Genomic DNA, 14,386 nt, shown 5'->3' on the forward strand with positions numbered 1-14,386 from the left:
ATAAAATATCAAAAAATAAACAGTTGACAAAATGTAGTAAATCAGTATCAAAATAATCAGTATAACAATTAAATACATTAAAAATAATCATTTACAAAACCTTTGAAATTCACTGAAAAAAACATAGGTTTCTGGCCTGATATAGTTAGGAATTAGCATTTAAAAACCCTTTGAAATTCACTGAAAAAACCATAGGTTTCAGGCCTGATATAGTTAGGAATTAGCATTTAAAAAACCTTTGAAATTCACTGAAAAAAACATAGGTTTCAGACCTGATATAGTTAGGAATTAGCATTTAAAAAACCTTAGAAATTCACTGAATAAACAATAGGTTTTAGGGGTGTTATAGCTAGCTGGACATTTCACTCGAACAAAACCATTGAAATTCCTCCGATATAGTTAGTTGTACTAACTACATCTCACGCGCCCGCAATCCACTACTGATGATGTCACATATTACATCATTCATGACATGGTCAGTGACATCACTGATGACCTCTCAAATGACATCACTGATGACATCACTGATGACATCATCCAGTGAATGTGGTTTGGTTCGTTATTTAAATATGTATTATATATCTAGCAATTTTCTTTGAAGAATGAGTGGATATATAAATATAAATATCTGGATGGAGGATTTAGTAGCAGTGCGATTGACTGTTTACTTGACTAATTTATAGTGTCTCACTAAATATATTGGATAGTGACTAAACTGTGTGAATATCTGTATCACTTTATCAGTTGTTGTGTAAACTGCTGCACTCACAGGTAAGATTCAGCCATAGATTTTTATTCTTTTTCCACAATAATTAGGACCATATTTTCAGGGCTTAGATGAATTTCCCTACGCATTTCGGTCTCACATAGAGCTTTCTCACGGGTAAATTGACACAAGTTCAAACCACAGTTTAAATTGTACAACCTGATGACATCACTTCCTATTATCTCGCCCCATGGCATTGAGGTATATGTAGTGCATACAACTGATAAATTGCAAAGTGCTCAAACATTTCATAATCATCACGGCATTAATTCATGTATCAAAATTACTAATCCTTGGTAAAATTGCTCGCTATTTATAAAACCAATTAAAATTTATTAAAATTGAACTTTGATGATATCATACATTTTAAGCAATTCAATGCAATGATTGACATGGGTTATATGTTAATCCCAGTGTTTTTTAACCCACCGGAATATTAACTGGCTTGTCAGTCTATTTTCAATCAGGGTCCCAATACCCCTAATTTTACTAACACTCCATCCTTTCATGTATTTATTTCACAGATGGGTGTCTCATTTTATCAACACGATTTTTTCTAAGACTACCCTGTCTTTTAGCTTGTTCATTGGTTTCCACAATATCCAGGTTCTAATACCCTTTAAACATATTGATAGGTTTAAAATTTTGTTACCTAATCATAATTACTTTACCATTCATAAATACATTTCCAGCCGTGCACATTCAGTGCAAAAAAAGTGATAAGTTACGTGTCCAAAATTATTTTAAAAAAATTATAAAAATTGGTGATAAAAAGTTACTACATTTTATAAAGGAGAAAGGAGCATTTAAAAGTTCTAGTTCATTATAGATGTATGTACATTTCCTCATTTTGGTTCAGCCCAAGTGGAGTGAGAGTCCGTATGTTAAGAATGTGTTGTGATTCTCGTTGTCTTAATTTTCTTTCACGATCACCACACTGTTCATGACATTCTACTTGTTCGATTCCATAAAACTTTAGTTTTTTTCCAATCGCTGTCATGATGGGTTTACATGTGTCTGGCCAACGCATTGCTGCATTCTTTATGTGCTGTTGCCCTCACATGTTCCAATATACGCTTTTTAAGATCTACAAAGCTATCTTATTCAGCACTTCGGTATCGGTGAACAAGGCAAAACGCGTACAGTAGTGGCCTGACATTAAATATTTTTTGAAAATCCCACACAAATTATCATCATCCCTTGTTGGCAAAGGAGAGCGCAGATATGTTGGCAGATATTTCTTGTTGATTTCAACAATGCAACACACTCTTCGTTCAGGAGGGAGACAGCGACCAACAAGAGTGCAGGGGAAGAAATATATTATATTTATTTTTTGTCACTGAAAAAAACAAAAGTTACAGGGACGTTATAGTTCGGCTCAGATTTCGCTCATACAAGACCAGTGAAATTCAGCAGTTATAGTTACCGGATCTATAAGTATACCTTACGCCCCCGTAATGCACTGCTTATGACCTCACATATTATATCACTCATGACATGGTCTTTGACATCACTGATGACATCATCAAGTGTAAGTGTTTTTAAGAGTGTATGTTTGTTAAACATATATATTAACCTACTACAAAAGTTTAATTAGTATATTAGGTGCACTACTATTGAGTGATACTACTTTTAACATATATTAAGTGAGTAGCTGTGTGACTGTTTTTATCCTTCTGTGTATAAGTTTGTGAGTAGCTGTATGGGTGAATGAGATGCTCTGTGAGTGGCAGTATTGGTTAGTGAGTGGATGTGTCAGTGGCTGTATGGGTGAGTGAGTGGCAGTGTGAGTGGTTCTATGGGTGGGTAAGTGGGTGTGTAATGACAGTATGGGTAAGTGAGTGGGTGTCTGAATGGCTGTATTAGTGAGTGACTGACTCTGTGTGTAATCATCCTTAAACCAGAATTCCTTTCAAATCAAATTACATGAAGCAAACATCTGAATGGCCCAAAATTATTTGAAACTGAGGCCTAACTTTGCATAGATGTCATGCAATGCTGGGTCAGCAAATAAAGTTGCTACACTGCTTTGCGCGAATGGGAGAGAGCAGAACAGCACCATATCTTCTAAGATGCGATGCTGTTATGTTCTCTTCCTGCCCTGGTGCACTTTAGGCAGTCATGCACCAATGCAGACACCCTTACACCCTTACATCATAGTTCAAGGGTGTCTGCTTTGTCTGAAACATAGTTTTTGTACTGGAAGGAGTCCATTTCTATACAAACTATGCTTTACAGGTTTTCCCAATTTGTATGTGTGCTGTACAAAGCAGCCTGCATAAAAGTGGTAAATAAAAGGTGAAATAAAAACGTTTCTCCTCGTTGCACCTGCCTCTAGGTGAGTGTGTTTCAAATCCCTGTCTAAAATGTATTGTAAATAGGGATTTGCATCAAAACTCGTTGGTGGTAGTATGGAAACAGCGATGCACCACCCATTCAACACTCCCTTGACGCAAATTAATGCAAGGTAGCTTCATTGTGCAATTTGGTTACTCTGGGTTACAATCCAATGCAAATTATGATTTGTGTTCTATTGCGAATCCCACCTGAACACTTTGCGTTATGTTTGAGTTAGAAATGTGATGCAAACCTGATGAAAAGTGTTTGTAAATATGGGCCTGAATCCCTTGAAAACTGCAATACTGAAAACGAATGGCCCAAATACAGTTTGAGTAGTGGAGATTGGATCCTCGCTTACTACACTGACAGAATAAAGATTCTAGGAGTGATCATGGATAACGTTCACTGAAATATCAAATCAGCCATGTGAAAAGACACATTTAGCACCATAAGAACATTACAAAGATTTTCTTCTACCTAACTTAGCACCATAGGACCCAAACCTCAGCATATTTAATACAGTGATGCCTAGAGTACTTTAACAAACTTTATATTGAGCTCATAAAACATATAATAAAAATAATTTATGGAGTCCAGAATGCTGCACAGTCATGGCCACATCATTATGGGGACTCAATGCCCTTCACTGGCTATTTGTCAAAAGAAGAATATCCTTTAAAATTCAAACTGTACACTAAAAGGAAGAAACCTTAGGATGAGAATGGCACAACTACTAATTATCCCTCTTATCAGAAGAAAGGGTATATGTGGAAAACTCCTCTCCATACAAACCTGCAAAGTAAGGTACATCAAAGAATAAGTAAAAAGGTATGATCAGTAACCATCTAGAATTCAGAAAAGCAATAAGAACTTAGCTTTTCCATAAAATCTGTGTCAAGTTATAGAAGACCATACACTTTCTCCATAACAAATGGTCCAATATGCTGCAGTAATGGCTATGGAATCCCCCAGTGGATTAAGTCCACAGTGGTGCTTGATGATCTAGAAATGTATTGGATAATTATTGTTTCTATACCATGAGCAGAGGAACGAGGTACCCTAACTGGGCAATACAGGCACAATCAATGGCAACACATAAATGGTAATACCAATATATATGGGAAATAGCAGCATGCACATATATGTGTATCTCACACTCTTCACATGACATGCATTAATGCATTTGAAGAGTGTAGAACACTTATAGTCTTGTCGCAAGCCTCAAACATAGCCCCTAAAATTTCCAGGACGTAGGACAGCTACAACATGTGTACAGCCAGTTACCTGATTGGTGCCCAGGCACACTATGGATAATCAGGGTGCTTTGGTGTTCTCCAGTTCAAAAATAGAAAGGAGCCCCCTAGACCAAGGGGACAGGGTTGTCAAACCAGAGCAGTATATGCTCCCTTAAGTCTAGAACCCACAATTATACAAATGCAGTTGCCTACAAACAGAGTAAAGCCCCTCATCATAAAGTATATATGAATGCCACAGTGCTAGAAAAATATATACCTTATAACTGATATTCTGTAACAGATTTGAAACTGGACCAATTCAATCTAAAGGTAAGGTTGGAATTTTATCGAATATAGGGGAAAAGTAACTTTTAGATAGATATCTTTACCCTCTGTGCAGCTGCTGAAGACTACTTTGCATTAGCTCTCTAGCAACTGTCTGGCTTGGTCTTGGCCAGAATTAAATATGAAAGAGGTGTGCAAACTTCTCCAAGAGAGAAGAGAATGACCTTAGAATGGGGAGGTGTGTTCTTCGCCTTGCAGGAAGACCAGTTGGAGTGGGCACAGGAATCTTATTCATTTCAAGTGGGGTTGCATGTCAGAAGTAAATGTTAGGTGACACCTGTAAAGAACCTTGCTTTTGAAACCCTAGTCAGGCTAGCACCAAACCCAGTGTGAGGAAAGCATCCCCCAGGACTGGTTTTTAGGACAAGACTGCTCTTTACACTAGCAGTTAAAATACTCCCACCTTTCATTGCCATAAAGCAATAAATGTAAGACTTTGAATTGTCAAAATGCACATATCAATACCATTTTCAATATTGAAGCATTTCAGTGTTATTCTACATTTACTAAGTTTGCAAAACAACCTTGAGATCCGCAAACAAAGGTCCATGCAGTCTCCCAGCTCTAGAAGCACCTTATTATGTGAATGTGTTTCACTGGTGTTAGACCTGGCACTTCTTGGCGTGATTACCCCAGACTTTTTGCCTCTACCTCCGCTATTTTTTGGGGCTGAATTAGATGCTCTGGACACTTTGCCACTGCTAAACAGTGTCAAAGTGTAAGTGTTCCCTGTATAAAGTAATGGTAATTGGTTGTCCATGATTGGTATGTTTGCCTTACTAGTAAAGTCCCTAGGAAAGTGCACTATGTGTTTCAGGGCTGGTAATGCAAATGCTACTAGTGGGCCTGCAGCACTATTTGTGCCACCCATACAGGTAGCCTCAAAAAGGGAGCTCAGGCCTGCCATTGCAGGGCCTGCGCGCAGTTTCTGAAACTGCCATGTTGTTCTGTCAAGTGCACTCACTTGCCAGACCCTACCCTTCCCTTTCTGTGCACCTCAGGCACCCCTATGGTAGGTCAAGGGTACATCCTGGACAGGGTGCAGTGCATGTGAAACATAGGACATGTACTAAGGTGTGTGTCATGTCCTGACAGTGAAATAATCTCCATTTCATTTTACACTGTTGAAAGGCCATCTTGCCCATAGGACAGAATGGGAAGGCTGTGTAATATGTTTTCCAGCCTATCTCCCTAAAAGCTTAAGATGGAAAGGTGAAGTTTAGTATGCCTGAACTCACAATGTAATAACACATGTTTTTATGTAGGTGCTTTTTGCATTGTGTGTTCAGAAGCCACTCTTTTAGAAGTGGCTGCGTTTTTGTGCTCTGACATTTCTGAGTGTCTCCGCCTGGCTGTGGATTGACTGTCTGGATTTGAAAGCGATAGGATCTGGGGATTGTCTTGAGACCCAGGGGAGGAGGTGAGACACCAACAGGCTGACCTGCATCTGGAGTGTAGGGGGAGGAGAAGCCCCTAGAGCTGAAGAGGCCTGTGCTGCTGTTATAAAACAATTGTCCCATCTCCTGCTGAGTGATTGAGAATCCAGACCCCCACTAATCAAAGGAAGAAAGGTGTCACTGGCAGGGAAGCACCCAGAACTGGTTTGAACAGGGGTCAGTGCCCCCTGAAGCACAAAGACTTCAAAGCCATTGAGGGGTATAACTAAGAGAACTGAAGCCCCTGAACTTTAGAGAATGGCTTGATCAAGTGTGAACAAGACTGTAGCTACTTCGTGGTCAAGAGGACCTTTGCCAAGGAAGAAACAACTGAAGACACTGAAGGATAGGACTGCTCTTGCTGTGGGATCTGGGGCTGGCCTGCAGTTTGCTGTTTCAACCAAGGAAAGGCTAAAGGGACTTTGCGATGTGCTGTGTCCCCCTGCTTGAAGGACTTTGCTGTGTGCTGTGTCCTGAAGTAACTATCCCCAAGGGCCTGAGGTGAGCTGGCTCCCTGTTGCGGAAACACAGGAACATAAAAGTTTCCAAAGAAGACTCTCAGATACGCTGTGTGCGTGTGCTCTGTCTAGCCTGAGATCTTCATGAGTTGTGCCCTGTGATTGTGGCACCGAGAGTCCCAGCCAGTTTCAGATACGCTGTGCGTGTGTGCTCTGTCTAGTCTGAAGCCTTCGTGAGGATCGCCTTGGGATCATGTGCACCGAAATCCAAGTGAGTCTCATCGACGCTGTGTGCACTGTGAGACCTTTATGAGGATTTGCCTTGTTATCATGTGCACCGGAATCCAAGTGAATCTCAACGCCATTGTGTGCGGGTGCGTTGTGCACTGTGAGACCTTTGTGAGGATTGGCCTTGTTATCGTGTGCACCGGAATCCAAGTGAGTCTCAGTGATGCTGTGCGCGTGATCTTCGTGCAACCGGAGACTTGTGTGTGGAGTGCCCAGTGATCGTGCGCCAGGAGTGAAGAAAGACTCAGCAACGCTGTGTGCGTGTGCTTTGGGGCAGCCTGAGATCTTCGTAATTGAAGCGGTCCGGCAGTCCCGGAGGAGCTGAATTGCCAGCCTGAGCCGCCGTTGCCATTTCACCAAGCTGCATTGGAGGCCCAGCCACTGGTCGAGGAGAGGAGAGTGAGTGCGCGCTCCCCAGGTAAGGTGTGTCGACTCCTGGGGCGGGGCACGGGCTCAGAGGGAGACGCTCTCGGCCTTTCTCTCGTCATATGGCGCATTGCATTGTTTCTGAATAACAATCTACCTTATTAGCGTATTGCGCATTGCATTTCTCCTGCATAACGAATTTCCTTATTAGTGTATACGCATTGCCTTATTTTTGCAGAATGACATATCTGGTGGTTGTATTACGCATTGGATTATTTGATCTTGCAAAGTGTCTAATTGTTGCGTTACGCATTGCATTATTTTCATTGCAGTGTCTGATTGCTACGTTATGCATTACAGCATTGTTACATTGCAAAAATATTTGATTCTAGCATTACGACTGTATGACATTATTTTAGGAGTACAGGAGAATGTTTAGAAGTGTGCATTGATATCGCCAGAACTTACAAGGGCTGGCTGGCCTAACAACCGGCCAGGAGAAATATTACACAGCCTCATATGTTGGTTTTATATTGTGTGGTCTTATCGAATATCTTTTTACATAAAGTTTATACTCGTTTTATAAAACTCATGTGGTGACTATTTGTGGTGTCATCATTGGATTATTATGAGCGTGCTTGCGAATACTTTATATATTTGCATTGAAGATAAGCCTGGCTGCTCATGCCAAGCTACCGAGGGGGTGAGCGGGGCTATCTAAAAAGGTGACCTTCCTTTCCCTGACGTTGGAACGCGGGTCCCTACTTGGCCTAAGGTACTTACCTCAGCCAACCAGGGATCCCGGGTCGAACAACTTGGTTATGTATTCTTGTACCCGGAATTAGTAGGAAATCCTTGGTCTAATAATGCACCATCAGCACATCTGGGTAAACCCTGGAACAACTGTAAAGCTGCTGGGGTGGCCCTGACCTGCTGGGGAACTGCAAACCAAATATGGCAAGAAGTGCAAGCCAATATGCCAGGGACCACAAGCCAATATGCCAAAGAGGCCTCAGTCCCTTCTGGGGTGCACATTTTCCATCTTTAAAGGAAGACCGAAGGTGTGCCAAAGACAAGCTCGTCTGAGCCCATCTGCGATGGACAGTGTCCAACACCAGGAATCCTGGTCCTCCCACCACCCAAAGCTACCCTGTTGCATTCTCAGCCTCAGTCATGACTCGCTGCACTGCTGCCACACCAAATCACACAACACAGAGGGAACATTCACATGAGCCTCCTGCAAGTTCTCATGCAGTTTCCATGCCCTAAACTCACCACTTCTGCACCAATAACACCCAGCAACCCACTCACTCACACTCTCACAAACCAGCCACCTGCTCATGCTTACACAGACCAACCACCACTCGTGCAGCACACCACACTCCAATGCATGCTGCTTAACACCCACTTGCTTACCAAACATGCCACAGGGATTTGGGACCTACTGCACAATCACACCCCAGACCTGCTCTTCCTCACTGCAACATGACTAAATCCAACCTCTGCACCGGACATCTCTACAGCCATACATGCCAGCCACAAGATCACCAGGCAAGATCACCAGCAAAAGCCTGCAGAAGGAGTCATGATCTCATTCAAAGACAAAATCAGCTGCACCACCTACATGACACACCACCTAACTACATGGAACACCTCACGCTCTATAGGTGAATTCTTGTATACAGAAAGCCAGGACCCAGCACCAGTTTCACCAGCGACATTGCAGACTTTGGCTCGTCATCAATGCCAACACATTCATCCTCTGGAGCGACCTTATCTTTCACCTAGAAGACGGCACCCACCCAAACTCTATGGCCCTACTAGTAAACCTCGGAAACCTCAGCCTCATCCACCAGATTATTGAACCAGCCATACATTCACTTACCTACTGGGCCCGATTGTCTCTTCAATCAACAACTTCACAGTCGAAAATTCCAGCAACTATGACCTGGACAGACAACGCCCTCATCAGTTTCAGCTTACCCATCCTGACCACCACAGACCTTCCACAACCTGACCCATACTCCGCAGCTGGAAATTATCACAGAAGAGGACTAGTCTGCTACCTTCTCCATGCACTAGTCCAAACACACAAGCAACTTGATGAAAGCCCACAAAAACCTCAACAATTGGGCCAATACTCTAGCTCCCCTCAAGTGCACCCTAACTGCAAGAACCCAACCACACGTCAGCTGGTACACTGAGGAACTCAGGCTGAAGAAACGCCACAGCAAGCAAATAGAGCACAAATGGAGAACAAGTCAAGACACAATGGACAAAGACATTTTCAAATCCACCCTAAAACACTACCACCAGCAGATCCGAAGCAACAAACACACACTTCTTTCAGACAAAATCAATGCCAGCACAAACAGCAGCAAGTAAATATTTGCCATCATCAAGGGTTGCAATGAGCTTCATGCCACCTCGAGCAACATCACCCCCTTGCAAGGCCTTTGTAACAAACTCTTGGAATTCTTCTGTAACTAAATCATCTCCTTTTCTGCCAACTTCGACCCTCAATGGAACACCGTCACCACCACATCTCAACATCATAGCTGAAGAGCGAACCCTGACCTTGTGCCCCGCAATCACCACTGTCGAAACTGGCACCACCATGAAGATCATCCACTCGGGCACCAAATCTGAACCTTGCATCCACAACACCTTCATCAAAGCAGTGAACCAATCAGCGAAGCACCAACTCTCATCCTTAATGTCTCTACCAACTCATCCACATTCCTGGACATATTGAAACATGCCACCACTACAGACTTTTTAATTGGTCATTGAAGACACATATATTCTGTTTATCGGACCAGGGTTTAACTTTTAGCAACTTGGTTCATTGCAGAAAGCATATGCGGCAGATAAAAATGATAATAATCGAAATATTAATAATATATTTAAAAGAATGTGAAATGCAAGTTACTAATTTTTAAGCATTTAAAACATTTATGGGTAAAATATTATTGATAGACGCAGCTGTTCCTCTTCACTAGCATGCAGTATTTTATTTTTTTCTAGGATTGGCAAGGGTTTTGAAAGAGAAGGAGAAAATGCCCATAGACAGTAACGTGGAAACCATAACATTTGGCGATCTTTTGCATGTCTGTGACATGTTCTTTCTTGCCCAATTTGCTACAATAATTGGTGCACAGTTATTTTTCCCTAGCTCTGAAAGCTGGGCTGACAACTGCATTTTGTTCCATCCCCTGGGTCCTGGTATCTTGGGAAGCCACTAAGCATAGGTTCATTTGAATGGAATTGCTAGTAGAAAGGTCTTGTCGCTATTATTCATCTCTGAATGCAGGTAGAACTGGTACAACATTGTCCTTCATTTTGCTTAATGCATGTTGAATTATACAATATAAATTGCGTTTACTTATGTCTAAATGTCTTGGTGTGTGTATAGAAACAAAAAGATGAGAAAAGAAACTTAGCTTGATGGTAGCTTTTTGCGCAATAGACTACAAGAACAATGTACTATTGTCAAGGGACTGTTGCAGTGTATCAGGGCAGCCTTGGATGACCTCATCTCTCAAAAGAAGGCCACATTAGATAAGTTTTTCAAGACCTGTGGACCCACAGATCATCACGATTTCTCTCTCTCTTTAATATGTGCATGCCACTGCCTGTCAGTGTCACACAGTAATAAGGGCTGTTTAAGCGCTGGGTTGGCCATTTATCCAATTACGCTTTTCCCTCAGGGATCTGGACTCATTGGATGCCAGTTTTGAAGGACGACAACCACAGCCTTTATCTCTTCCGCCAGGATTTATGCAATCAAGCACAGCAGGAGTGAAAAATATATATATATAGATCGAGATAGAGAGAAGAAGGAGAAATACATAGAAAGAAAGAGAGAGGAAGGAAGCGCCGCAGCTTTTAACATTAGTGCCATAATCATAGACTACTGACTCAGCTTTAAGTAGCATAAAAGAACACTTTACTAGAACAGGATAATATCTAGAATTCTTAAAAACATAAATACATGGAAACTATCAACCTTGCTATTACAATTTATTTCCTGACATCCCCCTTCCTTAAACTTCCCAACAATGTAAACATTCCCCATATTAACCCTTCCTTATTCTTCTTTCACTGCTCGTTGCCTTGCCGTCCCCAATTTATCATTCATGCCCACCAAACCCCCAACAGCTCCAAGTCACTTGCCCTTCACCTCCTTCAAAACCCCAAAATGCTTGATTCCTTTCCCCAATGTCCCCCCAAGGAAAAGATATGCCTGCTGCTGACTCACCAGCCCACCAGCTGCTAACTACATATTTATCATATTATTCCTCTCCTATTGTGTTATGTTCAAACAACAAATATATTCCTCTTTGGATTAAAAGCACAAAGAGATATGCTGTTTAGACTCACAGTGATTGTAATTGAAAGTCTCTTTAATGGTAAAGTCACAATTCTAAAAAGGCAACTTTTAGAAAGTTGGCATTTTCTTGGCCCAATAATTTGTGCATTCTGTTAAGATCCTGGGTCGCAGAACTGTGAATGGCCCTGTTGTTGGATTTATGTATTCCTTCTAGAATGTGACACAAAGGGGGCTTAAGTGTGGACAGGGTGGGCTGTCTAAGCAGGATGACTGGGAAGGAGCTATACCAAGGCCCAAGTACACTTCAAAGGAGTTTGCCCACTGCACACAAAAAGGAACCTAACACCAGTGCTTATATTGACTTTTTTCACCCACAGAGAGTTTAGAATCTTGACAGGGGAAGAAAAGGAACTTTCCTGAACCATAAAGGTTAGCACCACTTACAAATATTGGACCTCCAGAGCACATCAGAACACTAATGGACTTATGGAACTTTAAGAAAACTGATTGACCTGCTGTTTGAGGGACTGCCTTGCTGTCTGGGAAGGAAGTCTAGACCTGCTTGCCTTTATCCTAGGTTAATCAGAATGACTCCAAGGATCAGTTGACTGACCTCCTGTGTGCACTACAGGGACACAACAAGCTTTAGAGGCCTCTCTGCAACTGCTCAGCTGACCTTATGAAACTGGACCAGCCTGGACCTGCAACTGGACTTGCCTGAACTCTGCTGGCATCTGCTGCAGTGAGTCCCTAATCCCCAGGAGGTGCGTCACCAGGTGCTGAACCCTTGGCTGGCATCAGAGTGCAATCCTCTTAAAGAAGAGGTGAAAATCCTGAAGCTTGAGCTCCTTCTGACCGCAAGCGGGCCTGTTCAAGTCGAGACTCTTCCCCCCCAAGCTGACCGCCAACATGAAGCAACAATAGAGAACACCAGCGACGACTGGTAATGCGAGACCTGCACTTTGCGCTACTGCAACAACGGCGCTCAATGACCGCCAAATGTGAAACTGCAATGACCTACTGCAATGCCTGACCGGCTCTTTACGCTACAGCAAAGACTGTCCATAACAATCAGAATCCTTCTTGAGGCCTCCTCCACCATGAATGGAACTCTTTGTGTCAGACTCCGAAGGTAAGTTTTCAGTGGGACTAAGTTGGTACCTGTGTCCAACCCACGCTCCATTGCGATCAGCCTGAACTGACTTTCCCCCGGTCTAGTGCGACCAGATGACTGCAAGTGGCGCTTTGTCTTTTTAGGTGCTATTTTCACTTAAACATTTTAAAATTTAATATCTCCAGTTCTAATGATTAGGCTTTGTGTTGTTCGGGAATTTATTTATTTAAATGTACTCGATATTTCTACATTGGGATTTTCCTTGTTTTGTGGTTTCACTTTTTGTGTGCTGCATTCATACTTGGCAAGCATTGTGGTTGTGGCCCGAATGGGGCTTCCACCCCCTCAATCAATAACCCAATTTTTATGGGGAGAGGGGTCAAGGCTGATTTGCATATGACTGGGTTTATACCGGGGTGAAATGGTGAGCAAAAGAATGATTTATTTAACCCAGGCTGGTGACTAACGGTAAGTGTTCGATAATACTCTGGATTCCGTTCATTGTTTTCTCTCTGTTGCTACGGTTGTCCCTGACTTAAGATGCACGAGCAGCAGGAATGGAGCATTATGGTAGTTGTGGTCAAGATGACTGCTAAACAAAGAAATTTAAGGTATGTAAGGATGGTTAATTGAAAATACTATATTTATAAAGGATGAACTTATAAACAAAGAATACTTTTCATCAAGGCCAAAGTTAATTCATTGTAAACTTGAGAAATGCTACTTACTGCTGCTTTAAATCTAATATGTGGGCTAACAGTCCGTTCTCAATGTTTACAGCTTTGAATATTTAAAAGAACCAATGAACTTACCCAATGATTATGAGCATTTGAAAAAGACTCGCAAGAGTTGAAACGCGTTATGCCTTCTATTTGCCTGGACAGAAAGGATTTTACGAAGCACTGATGGTGTGGCCTGCATCACGTTACTAAATAGTACGTGTTTTCTTGTGGAATATAAATATACATACATTTAAATGAGTATTATCATCTAAGTATATATTTATATGTGTTGTTAAATGTTACTTACATTTAATTTACATTACACTTAATATATATATTAAAATAATTTATGTTTACCATTTTATACTATAGATATATGTATATTTATATATTATATATATACATATATATATATACACACACACACATATATATATATTTTGTATTATATCACAATATTAGTTTTAAACTATATTCTTTTTTTCCGATATTTTTGTACTTACCATTATAGGTATAGAAAAACTATATTTTTGTATCAGATATTTTTGACACAATATTTTTGTATCACAATATTTGTGTTCCCGACATTATGTCAGTCATCCCATATTTTTATGGTTTCAAACCTACATTGTTCAAGGCTGGACTCAATACTCCTAATAAACTAGAAGCTGTTATCCCACTTCCTTCTTTATGACAGAAAATGCCACCAAAACTTACACCTGGCCACCCTAAAATATTTGCAAAGCTATAACTGGGCAACGATTTGTCTTTACATTTCTGCTTAACCACACCCAGTACCCTCTATGTGCCAGATCCGTTTTCTTTTTTTTACTTCTTCAGCCAATGTGTAAGACATTTTACACTCAAGCACATCTTCCCTCTTTAAGCCTGCATAACCTTTTGACCCTAATAAGTCCGGTACTTTGAGTGCCCCAAAGACATTCATAATATGCATAACTTGGAATACTCATCTTGAATCTGTC

At 41.3% G+C, this 14,386-nt stretch overlaps 1 protein-coding gene across 4 annotated transcripts in view; it reads left to right on the forward strand.

The window, feature by feature from the left end:
- The window catches only part of KCNH7 (potassium voltage-gated channel subfamily H member 7), a 1,410,086-nt gene that overhangs the window by 549,050 nt on the left and 846,650 nt on the right, over positions 1-14,386 (forward strand). The window lies entirely within an intron of this gene.

Source organism: Triturus cristatus, chromosome 3_1 (genome assembly GCF_964204655.1).
Source record: "Triturus cristatus chromosome 3_1, aTriCri1.1, whole genome shotgun sequence".
Taxonomy (NCBI): domain Eukaryota; kingdom Metazoa; phylum Chordata; class Amphibia; order Caudata; family Salamandridae; genus Triturus; species Triturus cristatus.